This window comes from Dromiciops gliroides, chromosome 1 (genome assembly GCF_019393635.1).
Source record: "Dromiciops gliroides isolate mDroGli1 chromosome 1, mDroGli1.pri, whole genome shotgun sequence".
Classification (NCBI taxonomy): domain Eukaryota; kingdom Metazoa; phylum Chordata; class Mammalia; order Microbiotheria; family Microbiotheriidae; genus Dromiciops; species Dromiciops gliroides.
This window is the reverse complement of record NC_057861.1, coordinates 215,021,003-215,039,274: the sequence shown is the minus strand read 5'-3', so window position 1 is coordinate 215,039,274 and position 18,272 is coordinate 215,021,003. Positions and strand designations below refer to the sequence as shown.

General features: G+C 35.4%; 1 long non-coding RNA gene across 1 annotated transcript in view; it reads right to left on the bottom strand.

Annotated features, from left to right (window-relative positions):
• The window catches only part of LOC122726215, a 57,592-nt gene that overhangs the window by 35,064 nt on the left and 4,256 nt on the right, over positions 1 to 18,272 (bottom strand). Inside the window, exon 2 of the long non-coding RNA XR_006352783.1 lies at positions 7,123 to 7,254. This is a non-coding gene — a long non-coding RNA (uncharacterized LOC122726215). The remainder of the gene's footprint in view (positions 1 to 7,122; positions 7,255 to 18,272) is intronic.

The window sequence follows — 18,272 nt, the reverse complement described above, 5'->3', positions numbered from 1 at the left end:
AGGTTTATTTTTTTTTAAGTTTTATTATTCTAATTGGACTGTCATATTTTTGTCAGAAAAATAGAAATTGCCATTCTGGAACAGACAGAGGGTATATCTAGTCTGGTGGCCAATGCCAGATGTTTCACTGAGAGGAATAAACCTCCCATAATACACCTAATTTCACAATACTATACCATGGGGGAGAATTTCTTCCTGACCCCATCTGGTGAGCAGCTTATGCCCTGAAGCATGAAGATTGATAGCTGTTGTAATTTTATCTTAGCTAGTGTACTGTAACTGCAGATGCTACTCTTACTCATATGAATGTCTAATTATCTTTAGGATCATTTTCTCTCAATCACATTCTGTGGCCTAGAGTTCCACAGGTTGAAAATATGGTTAATGCTTTAATGCCGCTCTGAAGATGGATATGAATGATTAATACATTAGTGTCTGGTTTTATTGACGAGAGGTCATCTGTTTCTTGAGAAATGGCCCTGCTTATACAACTGTGTTTTGCACATCTTAAAATGATGCTTCAACTATATCTGTAAACTTTCCTTCCCTCAAGGCCAGCTGGTGACTCTGTATTTCATCCATGCCAAATGGCTTTGGCTGTTCATTCTCTTGTGATGGCAACTTTTCATACACATGAATGACTCTCTTTAGCATCTACTTTAGATTCAACTTCATTAGTTACCAAAAATCCACACTACTGTAAGAAATCAATTTTCCAAAATCATATTTCATATAAGGCCATTAGGGCTATCAGGAACAGGGTAATTAAATTCACAATCTGAGTCATCTAATCATCATGATGATTACTAATAATATTTGCATCTTGAAGAGATTTGAGCTTTCAATATAGCAAAGAGAAGTAGGCTAGTTCCAATGTACTGAGATTCTTGGTTTAGCGTATCCTCCATAATACTTTTTCATGTAAATCCCCTCTTTTCTTTACAATCCCACTGAAGAATTCCTTATCTTTCACAGGAACTTTTGCAATATCTCCTGAACAGTCTTTCTGCTTCTCCTTTCTGGTGTATATTTAAAAGGGAGATTACATTCACCTTTCTCATGAGGAATTCTGATCATATCATTCCATTACTTAATACTTCCCTAAGGGTACCAGGTAAAATTTCAACTCCTTATACTTTATGCTCAAAATACTCTATAATCTGGTCCCAATTTCCTTTTGTAGGCTTTATCACTACTTTCCTTCATGTTTTCTCTGTTCTTGTCAAACTGGATTTCTCATTGCTCCACAGACATGGATTCTATAATTGGATTAAAAAAACCTTTCTTTACAAATACAAGATGGGGAAAACATGGCTAGACAGTAGTTTGTCTAAGAAAGAACCAGGCATTTTAGTGGACTGCAAACTCACAATATGTCAACCACATGATATATAAATCAAAAAAAGCAAATATGATTTTGGTATGTGTAAGGGAGTAATGGCTTATAGGAGGAATAAGGAAGTGATAGTCCCACTGTACTCTGCCTTGGTCTGGCAGACATAGCCTGCTCTATTCAGTTTTAGATGCCATAATTTAGGAAGGATATTGATAAACTGAAGAACATCTAGAGGATGGAAACTGGAATACTGAGGGCTCTTGAGCTTGTGTCTATAATAATTTATTGAAGAACCTTTGGAATTTTGGCCTAGAGAAGTGAAGTCTCAGGTGGAATAAAATGGCTGTTTTGAAGTATTTGAAAGACTATATAATGGCTCCAGGTTTGTTCAGCTTGGCCCTTAAGGATAGAAGTAGGGAAAAACAGGTAGAAGTTGGAAAGAAAAATTGGGCTTAAGGCCAGGAAAACTTCTAAAATATTACAACTATTCAACAATAGATTAGGGAGCCACAGGAAGTGGTGGATTCTTCCTCATTAGTGTCATTTGTGCAGAAGTTAATCACTTGTTGAGTCTATCATAGTGAGGATTATTTTTTAGGTATAGATTGGTTTTAGTGGTTACTTAGGTCCCTTTCAGCTCTGAATTACTAGACACTTACATTATTGAAAGTCTTCATGTAGAGCCCAAAAAACTAATGATCAATTGTTCTTATGGAGTATATTCCTACTCAGGAAGAGGTTGTGTGGGCCCTTCCAACTCTGAGATTCTATGACTATAATTTGACTTCTTTCAACATCCCCTGAAATTGTGGAAACCCTCTCTGACTTGAGTCAAATCATAGTCCACATCTTCCATGAAGCTTCCTTATTTTCCAATTGGAAATTATATTTGTAGCCAGGGAATGTGCATAGTACATTATCCTCTCATACAATTATTTCATCTTATACAAACATATTTATTGTGTATTAGTTATTTGTGTGTGCAATTTTCCCTGAGAGATTGTGAGGTCCCTGGGAATTTTATTTCTTATTTTTTTAATATATCTTTCAGCACCTTATGATGATAATTATTATATATGAGGAGGACAAGAGTGCGGTGATAAAGATGATTAAAGGCAGCATGGAGTAATGAGTGGATAGAGTACAAGCCTTGAAGTCAGAATGACGTGGGTTTAAGTCTCACTTCTGACACTTACTACTGCATGACCTTGGGCTGGTCATTTAACTTCTCAGCTTTTAGACAATTTTCTAAAATTACAAGTTGTAGAACACGTACTGATCTCCATTTATAAAGGTGTAGGGTTTTCTCACCTGATCTATATGAAATAAAATAACACAAATAATAATGGGAAACATATATTTAACCCATCAAAGTTTTCAAAGTCCTTTAGATATAATAAATCATATGATCTCAGAGTGGGTACCTAATAAAAGTTTATTGAATGTTTTGTTGATGTAATGGAAAAAATTATTTGGCAAAGGATTACCTTAAGAATTCTCTTGAAAGATCTAATTTTTCAGAATAATATTGTTGGAGAAAGGAGTCACTCACAAAAGCAAACAATAAATGCCTCATGTTGTAAATAACAGGAGCTGAGGTGTGAAAGAAGACAGAGATACCGAGAAGTACAGCTAAAGACTGAGTATATTACAAGCACTGGGGAGAGTTCAAACTCAGGAGTTTCTATCTGATCCTAGAAGTAGCCAATGGAGATGGGGAATGAAAGAGGGGAGGGAGGTTACAAGGTGAGAACTGTAGTTTAGGAAAAATCACTTGACTGCTTTGAAGAAAAAGAAATGGAGTGGGGACAGACTAGATTCAGTGAAACCAATTAAGAGGCTATTGCAATAGTCTAGGTGAGAGCCTAATGAGGCCTTGAATTAGAGTGGTGGCAATCTGGTACAGAACAGAACACTATGAGAACAAAGTTAGGAAAATACGAATACCCTAAAGCTAATAAGTAACAATCTCTAGAAGCACTACCCCATCTCTTAAATTATGATGTGACTGAATTGACTTGTAAGCAGTAGAAAACTGCTATGTGTAATATCTTTAATAGTATCTTTGAAAACAAATGTATTGATACTAATTTTATTTTGAAGTCATAAATTTTGTGACCTGTCAGCAGTACATCAGCTTTTAAAAACTAAGGTACAAAATGCCTTTCTGCGCCAAGGTCACTGGATTTTTTTTTTTAATGGCAGTTTGTTGTATACCATGAGTCAAACACAAGGAAAGACAACTCAGAAGGTAATGAAGTGAGAAGTGTTTTAGAGCTGAGATATAAAATCACAGATAAGAGAGTTCTCTGAAGAAAAAGTTAAGAGGTCAGTATTAAAGATACAACAGGATGGAATGGCTGAAGGGCTCAGAAGAAAACTAGATCTTTTTAAAATGTCACTTAGAAACTATTAACAACTGGAGTGCCTAGGATCCTTGGTAACACCTACTGTCCACTGAAGCAAGAAAAAACTTGTTATGCCAAAGAGATGCTTCTAAATTGGTAACAGGAAAAAGAATCATCTACAGTTCTCCCACTGTCCAACCATTAATTAAATTTAATGAGAACCCCATTTAACAAAAGGCAGGAAAGCCCTCCAAAATGCTAATAAACTTTCAAAGTAAGAAATATATTTTACCATTGACTTATTCAAGTCAAGAACACATCAGGTTCAAAATCAGGTTGTTCTACTTTTTCCTAGCAGTCAAACAGAAGTAGTTAATTAGCATGAAAAACTATATTTGTGTCTTCCATATGAATATTTTTCTACAGTTCATTCACTGAGTCAAAATTTCTTGAACTTTATTGTAATTTTAAAAATCTTCATAAAACTGTTAATCCCAAATGTAAATTTGTACAGTGATACACATACATTGAACATTGTTGCATTGGGTATCTGTATTGTCACTGTGACTATCCAGTACTCTCAATCAAATGACTTAGATAATTTCCCCCAAAGCCATTTATGCAACCATCTTACTTCTAATTGCTAATCTCTCACTTTGAAAATAAATGTGTTTCCTTAACCTTTCCTTTATTTTATTTTCATTCCATTATTCTGGGTTCTATTAATTATTTCATCAATGACATTATGCCGGCCAATTTGTACTCTGAAATCCAAGCTGTTGCACTGGCAATTGTCATTTCCATTGTGAGATTTTTCCCATTATGTACGTGTGTGTGTGTGTGTGTGTGTGTGTGATTTACTTTATAGACATATATAATTTACTTCTTTACAGATTGTAAACGCTTGCATCAGTCTTTCCTCTAATACAAGATAGACTGTAAATGCTTTGCCTTCTCATACATTAAATCATTCTCCCTTAAACCTTTAAAGTTTGTGGTTAGGCTGGACTAATCAGGGTAAAGGTCAAATTCCCAAAATAGTTACTCTGGAGTTGCTATGTACCAATCAGTATTGGTAGAATAAGAAGTAAAACAAAACACTGATTAAGACATTCAAAGTTGACCAAATGACTTAAGAATGGCATAAAATGTGTAATAGTCAGGCCCAAGATGACTGCTCCAAAATTTTTTGATGGGTTTTCTACTTCAACAATGTGAGATATAACATTGCAAGTCTGTAAGTTATGAGCTATGTAACTTAGCAAAGATAATATGGAGGACAAATAGATGAGAAGACACGACTATATATTTGCTTGCTGCAGAAAGAATAGCATTTATACTGCTTTAATCTTGAGGACTATGTGGGTATAAATATCCCTCCTTCCAGAGGCTCGAGGTCTGGGTCCTAGAATTGAGACCAGCTTTATTGTGAGACAGGATCCCTCTCTCAATAAACCTATTTTCTTAGGCTTGGAGACTTTGGTTTTTTCTTTGTCTAACATCGGGACTATGCAGGGAGGAGGTTGGTGGAGCAATATGGTGAAATGACTAGGACAAAATTTGCTTTCTTTTGGAAAGGATCAAAGAGATTTTATTTACAAAGCTGTAAGGCACTAATACTGTGGCTTAATGTATTAGTGGATAAATTTTTCTCACCCTCACCTCAAGAGTATAGCTAGCCTGAACTTTACCCCTGAAGTAGATACTGTTAGCTAAGAAACTTGAGAGTAATGGTAGGGATTTCAGGAGCTTTACTAAATCCTGAAAGAAGGAACATCATCATCATATTTTTCATGAACACCTAGTCTGTGTTTCTATCTTAATTAGTAGATTAGAAATTAAATGAGTCTTTTAAAAAGTAAATAGCAAATACCTGGAGTGTTTCCTCTTATAGAATGCTTTGTCTCAATCATTTTTAAAGGAGGCTCAGAGGCACTAATCCAGGCTAGTAATGTGATTTGTAGCAGTATATGCTCTTTCCTCTTTAATCCCTCCTTTTATGCAGAAAAATCACTTTCAACAATAATTAGACTATATATGTATGAATATACATAAGGAATTATATACAGCATATATCATTATAAAATCCTGAATATATTTTAAAGGTTAAAATGGAAGACAATATGGCAAGCTTTGCCTAACCCACCATTTAGCAAGTTTACTTCCAATATAATCAGTCTTTTTTTTTTCTTTATAAATATTTCTATCCATTCTATCTTCATTGTATACCCAAGGAGCATGTTATATAGCTGGAATTTGGGAACCAGGGTATAAGTGGGAATTACCCAGGTGCTACATGATTGATAAGGGCATTAGATAATTAGGTGTAACTTAATAAATGCTTAAGTGTCATTCTTCCATCCTCCCAACTTCTCATTGGTATAACTATCTTGTAGTTTGTTATGTCATTACAGCCTACTTTTTATCAGGAGCATGTCTTAATATTGAGTGTATCAAATCTAATCCTACGGTTTATTGTGGGCAGCCCCAGTTGGTCTGTTTTGAGCCTTTCCCTCCTTTTCTGGTGAATGGAAGTTGTACTCCTGCCCGGCTGGTGGCCTGAATCACCTCAATTTGTTCTGGCAATCAGAGGCAGCTGCTTCATGTGAAAAGAGTGAGGACCACTGAACAGAGCATTAAGACTGACCTCAGACTGAATGTGAAGGGCTCAGCCCTTTCTGCTGGGCCAGTCGAGCATGTGCAAACAGATTTGCTGAAGTACAAAATGGTCCAGTGATTTAAAGCAAGTTTTCATCTTTCTCTCTCCCTCTTTTTCTTTACCCTTTTAGAAATGAAACAGGACAGAGGACAGACTGGGTACAATCTTAGCAACATCTGTTGCCTTTCACAAGGGTTTTAGCTCAGGACAATATCTTTTCAAAAGGGGGCTGACATTTGGTTGAAAGAGGGGGAAAGCTCAAAGAGAGGATCATTTGGACATGTTTCCCAACACACACAGTTGGGTCCTTTTTTATGCCTGTGTCAGAATGTCTTTAAAGAAACCTTTCTCCCCTCCCCTTTCTAGTGAAATTGTCAGAAAACAAATCTTCCCCCAATTAGAGCTTAATGCACTCTTATGGAAAAGGAACAGTTACAGTCCTCCCCTTCCCACCACCCCCTTTGCTTTTATTCTCAATAACTAGAGTGTTTGACAGACCAAGACTTAAGCATAATTAATCAGAAGTGTGAAGGAATTTATGCCTTGCATTGTTTCACATCTGTTACTTTCTAATTTTTTCATTAATTTAACTAGTATACTAAATACTGATTGCACTGAAGCATTTGTTAGGTTTTAAGTACTTTAAAAAAACACAATTGATAATTCACAAAGCTTTTTTGGTAAATTTGGATTTTCTCATATTCCTTCTTACCCTTAATGCCAAATGCCCCATTACAATAAACATTAATTTTAGTTGGCTCTAACAGGGAAACAGTTACCTGATTTTTTTTCCAAAATGTTTTTGTAGGCAATTTTGCTCAGTCCAACCATGACATCCTTTCATAAAAATGACAGATGAAGCAGCTTACTTAACTGGTGGGTATATTATTTTCTTGCAGGCATCTGTTTCTCTGAAAAGCCAAAACAAAACAAAACAAAACAAACATCATTTATTTTCTTTCATTGACCTTAGGCCTGAAGAAGATGACTCTGAGAATATTCAGCAGACTCCTTACACCCCTTCCATAATTCTAAGGCCTCTCCAAAAAAGCAATCCATTTGCATAGTAGCATGACTATAAAGTGAATTAAAACTTTATACCACTTTTTAATGGTTGCAACATCATAAATCTTTCAAAAATAAAGGATTATGTAAATTCTTCTGAGATCATAAAAATAATACACTATAGTAACTTTGTTACTTGTATGAATTTACTTGTAGAAATAGGTTAAAAGCCATTTTTTTAATTCATAAAGGGCTTAAAAAGTCCTTTAAATTGATTTGGTAGAAGAAAATGAATTAGATTATTTAATTTCAAAATTAAAATGTTAATTATTTAAATGATTCAGAAATAGATGGATCTTCATTTTGGCTGATATCCTTATTATAATCAAATTACACACACATATACATATACATACATACACACATATATATATATATGAATCTCCCATTTATCTTATTGTCCTTTATGTGAAACAGCTGAACTCAAATGAGAAGAGAATAAGCATATACTTTGAAAAGCACATACAGAAAGATGGGGAGCATGTTATAATTAATCAACCCTTAAAAAGTCCTGGTATCACACAGAAGACTTAGAATCATTTGGTATTTTTTCTGTGAATATTTTTCATGTAGTAAAACTGTTCCCATTTTGCTTTTTTTGTTCCTCATGGATGGATCCAAGTGTTAAACTACTAAAATCAATAGACATACTGAACTTGAATAGCCTTGGTAGAATCCATAAAGATAAAGAAAAGGTAGAAATCCATGTATTTACTCAGGCATAAGCGTTTAGAGTAAACCAGGTGGTGCAATAGATAGAATGCTGGACTTGTTACTAGGAAGATCTGGATTCAAATTCTGATGTAGATACTTACTATCTGTGTGGCCATAGGCAAGTCACTTCAACTCTCTGAGTCTCTGTTTCCTCATCCCTAAAAATAGGAATAATATTAACACCTACATTTCAGGGTTGCTATGAGGCCCAAATGAAAGTATTTATGTAAAGTACTTTACAAACTTTAAAATGCTATACAAATCATAGTTATATATTCTGAGATGTGTCCCATTAAGAGATATCATTTCTCAAATAACTATAATCACAACTTTAGTGCAGCATGAATGGTGCTAATGTTACCATACCCTCTGAATAAAAATAGCATGTTGTCTTCATAGTATTCAAAAATATCACTACACACATGAATGACAGTAGCTTAAAAGGCGAATCTGTGACCTTATGCCATTTCCATACTTAGGGTTTCTGTAGTCTATACCCCAGTAAATGACTGTATACTACTGTTTGTAACACATCTGCCAGTTCAAGTCAAAAACTGCAAGCAAAGACAGCTCCACAGGAGTTATGGCATTTCTACAATAATCTCTATGTGGCAATTGTCAGCAAGCAGTGGTAATGCCATATTGCATGATATGTGCTTTAGTGAGTCTTGGTGATTTTCTTGTGGTTAACTTTCTTGGAAACTATTTAGGTAGCCTACATGCTGTGCATGTTCAAATCTGGTGGAGCTGAGTTACAGTGAACAGAATCTCAATGTTAATGAGCTGGTTACAATTTAAGACCTTGTTGCCATTCTAATTTTGCTTTATAATTTAATCTATAGGCTCAGGTGTTCTCTTGATTTGAGGTTGTTTGAAAGTTTTAGTGACATGATAGAGTTAGAAGTGGCAGGCCCAATGCTGAGTCATCTAGTAGTAATTATATCTTAACATAAATCTGCAGTTTGATGTATCGTTTATAGAGTCATAATTGACATATCCTTCATGACTGTATCAGGTATTTTCTCAGTCATCTTAGTTTAATATTCTGTTGGCTTTTTTTTTTTTTTAGTGAGGCAATTGGGGTTAAGTGACTTGCCCAGGGTCACACAGCTAGTTAAGTGTTAAGTGTCTGAGGCCGGATTTGAACTTAGGTACTCCTGAATCCAGGGCCGGTGCTTTATCCACTGTGCCACCTAGCCGCCCCCTAAACAACAATTCTAATCATTTTACCTATAATGTGAAAAGTCCAATTAGGTAGAAATAGTGCTATGCTTCAAGTGAAGGGTGACATGAGTTCAAATGCTGCCCCTGAATCCGAGTAGCTGTGTGATCATGGGCAAGCCACTTAACTTTCTGGACCTCAGTTTCCCCATTTGTAAAAAGCTATTAAATCTTACCTCAGAGTCTTCTTGTGCTATATGTGTCGTTTTTATTAGGTAATGAAAGTATTATTATCACTAACATATAGATGAAAAAACTAAGAATGAATGATTTGTCTACAGTTACATAACTGGAAAGTATCCAAATTGGAACCTGAACAATAGCCTGAACTCTTATTCTGAGTCCAGTAATGTTTCTACTATAGCATGCATAATGATGACAGCCACAAATTTAATGTAGAAATAAGTTACCTTTAAATGTATTGTTTTTTAAAAAAGAGTTGGCATGCTTTAAAGATCAAAGGTCAGATAGTTGCATTTTGTGAAGAGTTTATACATGAAATGACCTGATAAAAATCAAAATAAAACAAAACAAAAAACCCTGGGAAAATGTTTGAAATATAAAGGTTGAAACTTGGTTCAGGCAAGAAACAGAAACACCACCTTTGGAATTGGAAATAAAACAGTTCACAGAGTAAAACATTACTTCTATTTTTTTTAACCATAAAAGTTTCACTTGTATTTTAAAGAAGCTAAAGTAACAAGATTAAATAATATCAGAACATAAATGATATACTAATTTTACACTAAGTAATCTAAATTTATGATGGTTTTTCATCTCATTTCTCTTGGTGGTAAAATCATACCTACACTTAAGAGTTTACTATGAATAAGTTCTCTATTCCAAGAAATTCATCTCTGTGGTAGATACTTTTCTTCACTGATTTTGAAGGAAAAGAAGGAACACTCTGTGTCTTGAAGTTTACACGCCATGGCTTTGTATGTCTTTAACTTGTAACAAAATAAATAAACTGGATGTTTCCTATATGAGGCGGGTTTCTGTTGGAGCCTCACGGCAGGATGCACATGCACAGAGAGTGATGGAATGTTTGGCTTTTCAAAGAGGTACCATTGAACATAAACAGATCCTCTCTGTCTACTGCTCTTAATTATTAGCTAAAGCATGAAGAATTCAGGGTCTGCTTTAGAAATAATGTTATAGGGCACCCTATGGATCTTGATGAGAATTCATTCTGTCTAACATAAAAACTATTCCTTAACCTATAGCTTCTAAATAATTGATATCACTATAAAAACCAGTACATAACACTAGATATTAAGTAACAGATTGATTTATATTTTATATTTTTCAAAAAATCTGGCTATTTTCTAAACCAAAGTATGACCAATTTAATCAGCAAAATACTTGATTTACCAAACTACAATGTTAAAAAAAAAATTCACACCCCTCTCCCCCATATTTTCTTCATTTCATTGAATAATGACAATGTACCCAGGCAAATCTGCTTTGTTAGTCACACTTTCTGACTTCCCAGGATTACATTTTATTGTATTTCCCAAGCTGTAGAAACATGTTTAAATTTTAAAAGCCTTTTTGTATTGAGAGTTTCTAGCAAATACCATTTATATTTTCAATTAGGTTTGTAAAGCTCTTATTTACTCTTCTAAATCTGAATTTAGGGCCCGCAAGTACTTGGAGAAAAAAAAAAATCAAGTGATGAGGAAACTGAAATAACAATTCATTAAGTTACTAAGTTTAAACTACATTCATAGCCTGCAACAATTTGTGAACTATTCTGAATTTTGCCTCATTACACACAAAGCCCACTAAGTTGTATAGTAAAGGCCCAGCATCAGTAATTGTTATACTGAGAGCCTGAATAATTTGCAGCATTCTATTATAATTTCAATGACAGCAATGTTAGAAAGCCTTCTCAATTATCCTTGCCCAGTCTGAAGGGTTTAACAAAATACTTTCAGGGTCTTTTTCTTTTTTTGTTTTGGACATTGTATATTTGCCCCTTTGGTCAAGGCTAGCCAAAACATCAAATAAAAATGTGAATAAAGTTAGGGCCAAAAGTCCATTTCTTAAGTATATTAGATCATATGAATGAAAGCCCTTTGTGATATTTAAAACGCAAAAGGTAAAATCACTACCTCTATATATCTTTGCTCTTTTGAGAAATACCAGAGTGTTTGCATAAGAAATTCTGGATTTTGTTCTTATACCTATCTCTTGCCAGGTGACTCAAAGTTGCCATACAGTTAAAATCAGGGAAGTTTTAAATGCTTTAGAGGTGGTTTTCTTTTTCTAATGAGCCATTGAGTTATTCCTATACTTGATATAATTAATATAAAATTCTAGATAAATGCCACATATTATGATTAATTTTATTGGTACATAAGTCATGGTCATAAGTTGGATGCTTTATGAAGTTTATTAACTATTTCAAGATACTAGTTAACTATTTAGCACTAAGAAGCAATGTGGTGGTAGGAAAATAATACTAGAACTGCAGTCAGGAGAGACCTAGAATCATTTCTCTGATCCTTGTTAGCTGTGAGAAAAAAAGCTTAAGTCATTTAACTCTCCTTGACCTCAATTTCCTTGTTCATAAAATGGGGATAAGGTTACCTTAGGTAGTATATGCTCCTACAGTTGTATGGAACAAAATGGGAAAATGTATGTGTAATTCTTGAAGAAATAGGTATTATTAGTAGTATATTAGCCAGGCCTGGTAGTTCACATCTGTAATTCCAGCTACCAGGAAGTCTGTGACTGGTAGATCTCTCTAACTCTAGAGTTCTAAGCTGTGGAGAACTATGCTGATCAAGTGTCCACAGTAAGTTCAGTATTAATATTGTGATCCTCAATATGTGAGGTTCACATCCTTAGGAGGGGGACACTAGGTTGCCTAAGGACGGATGAATTGATCAAGGTTGGAAACAGAGCAGGTCAAAGCTCCTGGCTTAATCAGTAATGGTATTAGGTCCCTGAGTAGCCTTGCTGATAGGGAAATTGCGTCTTAAAAAAAAAAAAAAGCAAAAAACAAACATATGAATAGCATGCAAGAAAGTTCACATATACATTATGGGGATATCAGAATTTTCTTAAGTTTGTTTAAGGGGTTTCCTATGAATATACACTATAATAAAGTCCTAACTATATAATAATATGGTACAAATGGATCATTTCCAATTCTGATATGAAGCTTATCTATTTCACTGTTATGTTTCCCTTATCTGTAGGAAAATGTTTATACTCATTCCCAAATACATTTTGAATGGTATACCTCATTTAATTTCTGTTGACTATTATCTTTGTTATGGATGATCCCCCCCTTTTTTGGGGGGTGAGGCAATTGAGGTTAAGTGACTTGCCTAGGGTCACACAGCTAGTAAAAGTTAAGTGTCTGAGGCCAGATTTGAACTCAGGTCCTCCTGACTTCAGGGCCGGTGCTCTATCTACTGAGCCACCTAGCTGCCCCAATGATCCCTTTTAATACATTTTTTATACATGAATTAATCTTTCACAGTGCCAAATGGAGAAAGGTACCAGATATAAGCTTCTTGGATAATCAGAACTTGGGAAAAGAAAGGAGTATTAATTTGTATTTCTCATCTTAAAGCCCATGATTGCTCAAAGGGCATTATGCAAATCATACTGTTAAAGTAATATAAAATTTCAGGACAGGATTTCTTCAATATTTACCCCAATCTGGCCTCTCTCAGCAATCCATCTTTCCCAGGTAGTTTTCCCTTTTCAGAACTCTTTTGCGATAGAGTTCTCATCAAACTTTCTCTTGGTTGAGTCAAAGGAAGAATGAATCATGTGCTTTGGGTGCTGTGTTCTTGGCTCCACAAAGCAAAAGAAATGCCTTTACCCTTGTATATATAAACATTTTATGCATGGAAGAAGAACAACAAATATACAAATATATACACATATGTATATATGTGCATATACATATACATAGACCCACATATAAGTCCTATTCTTAATGGAAAAAACATAGTAGTCATTTTATCCAAAGGTTTTGTTTAGCATATGTTATCATCAATGCCATACTTCATTGTTTGAGATCTATTAGTAAGTAACATTTAACAAGAAATCAGCATTATTGCTTTGATCTATTAAAGTCCTAGAAAGCTTTTGCAGGGAAAAAAGCTATAAATAAAAGACAGGGATGACCTAGGCTTATTATCTCTGACAATTCTTCTGATATGAGCAAGTATTTTAAAAGTAATTTGTGATCTAACTATTCTGTACCTGAAGAAAATATGATTTTAATAGTCTACACATTTATAGTATCATATGCCATTTAAGCATTCCTTTAACTTTGGGTAATGTCACATCCAAATCACAAAGCTCTTCTACTTGCTTTTGCTATTCAGAAAAAAAAATGTTGAGAAAAGTGAAGTGATTAGAGGCTGTCTGCCATAGTGGAGAGAGAACTGGATTGAGCTTAAGGACTCTGGGTTCCAGTTTCATTTCTGGGATCTACAGGCTGGCAAAGTGACCCTGGGCAACTCACTTATCTTCCCAGGGCTCATAGTACCTTTTAAAAACTATATGATTCACTGTTTTTACATATATTTTGGAAAATAAAATTCTATTCAATCAAAAAAAAAAAAAAGGCTAAGCAGAGTCCTGAGGAAGATAGACTGCAAAACTGGGGATTGGGGTTCAGCTGGTTGCAGAGAATATATTTTGACCTTAATCTGAGATTTTACATCTATAACAAGAAGGAGCATATTTTTTAGGGCTGAGGTATGGTGTAAAATAACCAGGCTAAGAATGAAGCAGGAGAGGGAATAAATTGTGGTCAATGTTTTAAAAAAAATAAAAATAAAACTATATGATTCAGAGGATGTGGTTTTGAATTAGTGGAGCAAGTTTCTCACTCCCTATGCCAATTAAATCATAAAGTATAAATTTCTTTTTTTTCCTCTTTTTTTTTTGTTTTTTGATTTAATTTTCTTTTATAGGAAATGATACTTGTATTTTAAAACATTAACTGACTGCCATCAAGCCAGGCATTCAGAAACATATGGAAGAGAGTATAAAGGCCTATCTGAAAAGTGATCTGATGATAGTAGCTGATATGATACTTGATATGCATCCATATTCTTAGGAATGCTACCATAGATTCTTCAGCTATGCTTTCCAATTCCACTGCATGTTATTTTATAGCAATTTATCTTCTGTGGGTAGTTTTTTCTTAATGGTTGGGGCAGGAATAAGGGTACCAGCAATCTAAAGGCTGAGACAGTTCCTTTTACAACATAGGTCCATAATGCGAAAGCTTCAGAGAACCGTTTCATCACAGAATCTCAGTTCTCTGATCCCAAATTGCTGAGTATTCAGTACAATTACACTGTCAAGAATAGAGGCATCCTTAAAGGACTGTTGCCCTACTCACCTGAAAGTATCCTTAAGGAGAACATCTTTTAGACTCCATTAAGCATCCCTTCATTTCCTAAGCATTTCCCTTGAAGCACAAAAATCTGCAGGGTCCTTTTATTTGAATGGCATATCCTCTATGCAAGTGCCACCACATACAAAGGGAGGCTCTGAACAGTTTGGGGATGAAAAGGAAGCCCTTGAGAATATCACTGAAATATAGTGAGTGCCATGCTGGATAAGTCCATAAGCTTCTTGTCAATGAGGCCCAATGGGTGTGCTAATGAGGAGGTACCTTAATGTAAGAGATACCTACTCAAGTTGTCTGAGAAACAATTTGTATCTGTTATTTATAAATTAGATATAGTTCTTTATGAATACATAGCATTTCTTGATATAAAATCTGATTAGCTTTTAAGTCCTTCATAAATTGGCCCCTTCTTACCTTTCCAGTCTTACACCTTATTCCTTTATATGTACCTACATTTCAGTGAAACTGACCTCCCTGCTGCTCCTTACACAGGCCAATCTATCTCCTGACTCGATGCATTTTTTTTTTCTTAATTTTATTTTTTATTTTTAGTGAGGCAATGGGGGTTAAGTGACTTGCCCAGGGTCACACAGCTAGTAAGTGTTAAGTGTCTGAGGCCGGATTTGAACTCAGGTCCTCCTGACTCCAGGGCCGGTGCTCTATCCACTGCGCCACCTAGCTGCCCCCAACTCGATGCATTTTTACTGGCTTCCCTTTAGAAACCGATTAAAATTCCATCTTCTAGAAGAAACTTTTCCCAATCCCCCTTAAAACTAGCAACTTCTGTGGATAGAGCACCAGACCTGGAGTCAGGAGGACCTAAGTTCAAACCTGGACTCAGACACTTGATACTTATTAGCTGTGTGACCTTGGGCAAGTCACTTAACCCCAACTGCCTCACCAAAGAAAAAAAATCAAATAACCCCCCAAATCTAGCAACTTCCCTCTTAAATTATCTTCAATTTATCCCGTATATCTTGTTTGCATGTAGTTGTTTGCTTGCCATCTTCCCCTATTAGACTATTAGTTCCTTAAGGCCAGGGGATGGTTTTTGTGTGTGTGTGTGTGTTGGGGGGGGGGTTGTTTGTTTGGGTTTTTTTGCCTTTCTTTGTATCGTTAGAGCCTAGCACAGTGTTTGGCACATAGTAAGTGATTAATAAACGTTTATTGACTCTTGAAATAATGAGTTCCATAAGTAGACTTGCTATCATCAATCATTAAGCATTCATTCATTCCCTACTATGTGTCAGGCATTGTGTCAAGTACTGGATATTTTTTTTAAAAAAGGCAAAAAATGAAACATTGTCTTCTCCAAGGAATTTACCTTCTGCTTAGGAAGGAAAAATGAAGATAAGATCCTGAGTCTGGTCTGAACCAGATTAAAATGTAATTGGGGGACAGCTAGGTGGTATAGTGGATAAAGCACAGGCCTGCCCCTGGATTCAGGATGACCTGAGTTCAAATATAACCTCAGACATTTGACACTTACTGTGTGACCTTGGGCAAGTCACTTAACCCTCATTGCCCTGTCACCTACCCCAAAAAAAGATGAAAGTGGGGAATATTTTAATAAATAGATAAAAATATAATTAAAAAGCATATTACATGAATACGTAGTTTTCTAAGCCAATATGGGTATACAGGCAGCCTTATTTATGGTGCAGTGGTTTCCATTTCTACACCATTAAAAAAAGCATGCTATAATCCATATCAGTGGAATGCAAATGAATTTAGCATCATGTAGAATGTATATGGGGGGAGGGGGAAGGGGTTAAGAGATGATAGGTACTTGCCTCATATATCCAGTAACAGGTAATTTCCTTGAGGTAAGATTTTTTATTCCTATTCAGTGGTTTTCCAGTCATGTTTGACTCTTCATGACCCCATTTAGGTGTTCTTAGGAAAGATACTGGAACGGTTTGGCATTGCCTTCTCCAGCTCATTTTACAGATGGGGAAACTGAGGCACACTGGGTTAAATGACCTACCCAGGATGGCACTGCTAGTAAAAGTGTCTGAGGCCAGCTTTGAACTCAGGGAGATGAGTCTTCCTGACTCTATCCACTGTGCAACCTAGCCTGCTCCTTGAGGTAAGATATTGCTGTGTTTTTTTTTTTGGGGGGGGGTTGGTCTTTGTATTCATAGTGCCTAGCATATCTTGGATACTTAATCAATACTTCTTGTTTGGTTATTGGTAATTTCTATATATGCTTTATAAACCTTAAAGCACTAATGATTGCTAGTTATTATTGAGGAAGCACACTGTAGTGAATTGAGGGTTCCACTTAGAGGTAGGTGATCAGGTTTTGAATCAAGCCTTACTTATCATCTGTATGACCATTGACAAAGCATTTAAACTTCCAAAAAACTTAGTCTCCTGATTTTTTAAATGGGGATGATACTTGGATTGCCTACTTGAGAGATCCATTGTACTTTGGAAACTTTAAAAAGCTATACATGTGTGATACTTTTGTGTTGCAAAAACTCTTTTCAATGTAACCAGTCTTCATTAGATGAAATGTGATAATGAATGTGAAAATTTTTTGAAACAAATAAGGTACTATTCAAATTTAAAATTTTATTGTTAGTGTCTGCAGATTTGTTTTGGGAAAAGAAAGTTCAGAACATAGTTAGTTGACAGCTGGTGAGTACCCTGCCTTTAACCAGTATTTCTACTTTTTCATTATCTTCCTTATCTTTGTATTCCTACTGTAAGTATTTCCAGGAAAATATATCACCAAGAGTCAGAATCAAAAGGTTAGCACTTTCCTGATCCTTCTGGTCAGATATTGCAAGCAAACATAAGGGACAGTATTCCCTGTTTATCTTGAAGGTACTAAGCGGAAAACATAAAATAGTAATATTATATTACCAGAGGAAGCTAGGTGGCCCAATGGATAGAGCATTGGGTCTGAAGTCATGAAAACCTGAGTTTAAAGCTAGCCTCAGACCCTAATTATGTAACCCTGGGCAAGCCACTTAACCTCTTTGTGCCTGAGTTTCATTAACTGTAAAATGGGGATAATGGCACTTAACTCTCAGGGTTGTTGCAAGAATCAACAGATATGATATTTGTAACGCACTTAGAATGGGGCTTGTGTGATCAGAAAGTTCCAGAGCCATAGTTTCTGGGTAATTAATAATAATTTAATTAAGTATGGCTAGAAGATAATTAATAAATGATGGCCATTTAGCTTTCTCTGGTAAACCAAAGATGAATCATGGAGGCCACTCAATGCTTATATCCCCATGAAAAAGTGGGTGTTCCCAACAGGCCGAAATCAACTTTAACTGGTTAGCAATTATGAGAGAATGAAAATTATAAAGAGAGATAGGTCTATTCTAATATGGGGCTGGGATGATTATCTCATTCTTACTAATTTCTACCCAGACCATCCCCACCTTAAGCAATCTAGACAAAAATTATATTTATAAGATTTTCTAGCTGGCTGGGGTACCACACAAGATCTAAAATCATCAATCTGAAGATTTGGGCAATCTCATCCATCAGCAATGTTCAGAGACCCGCTAAATG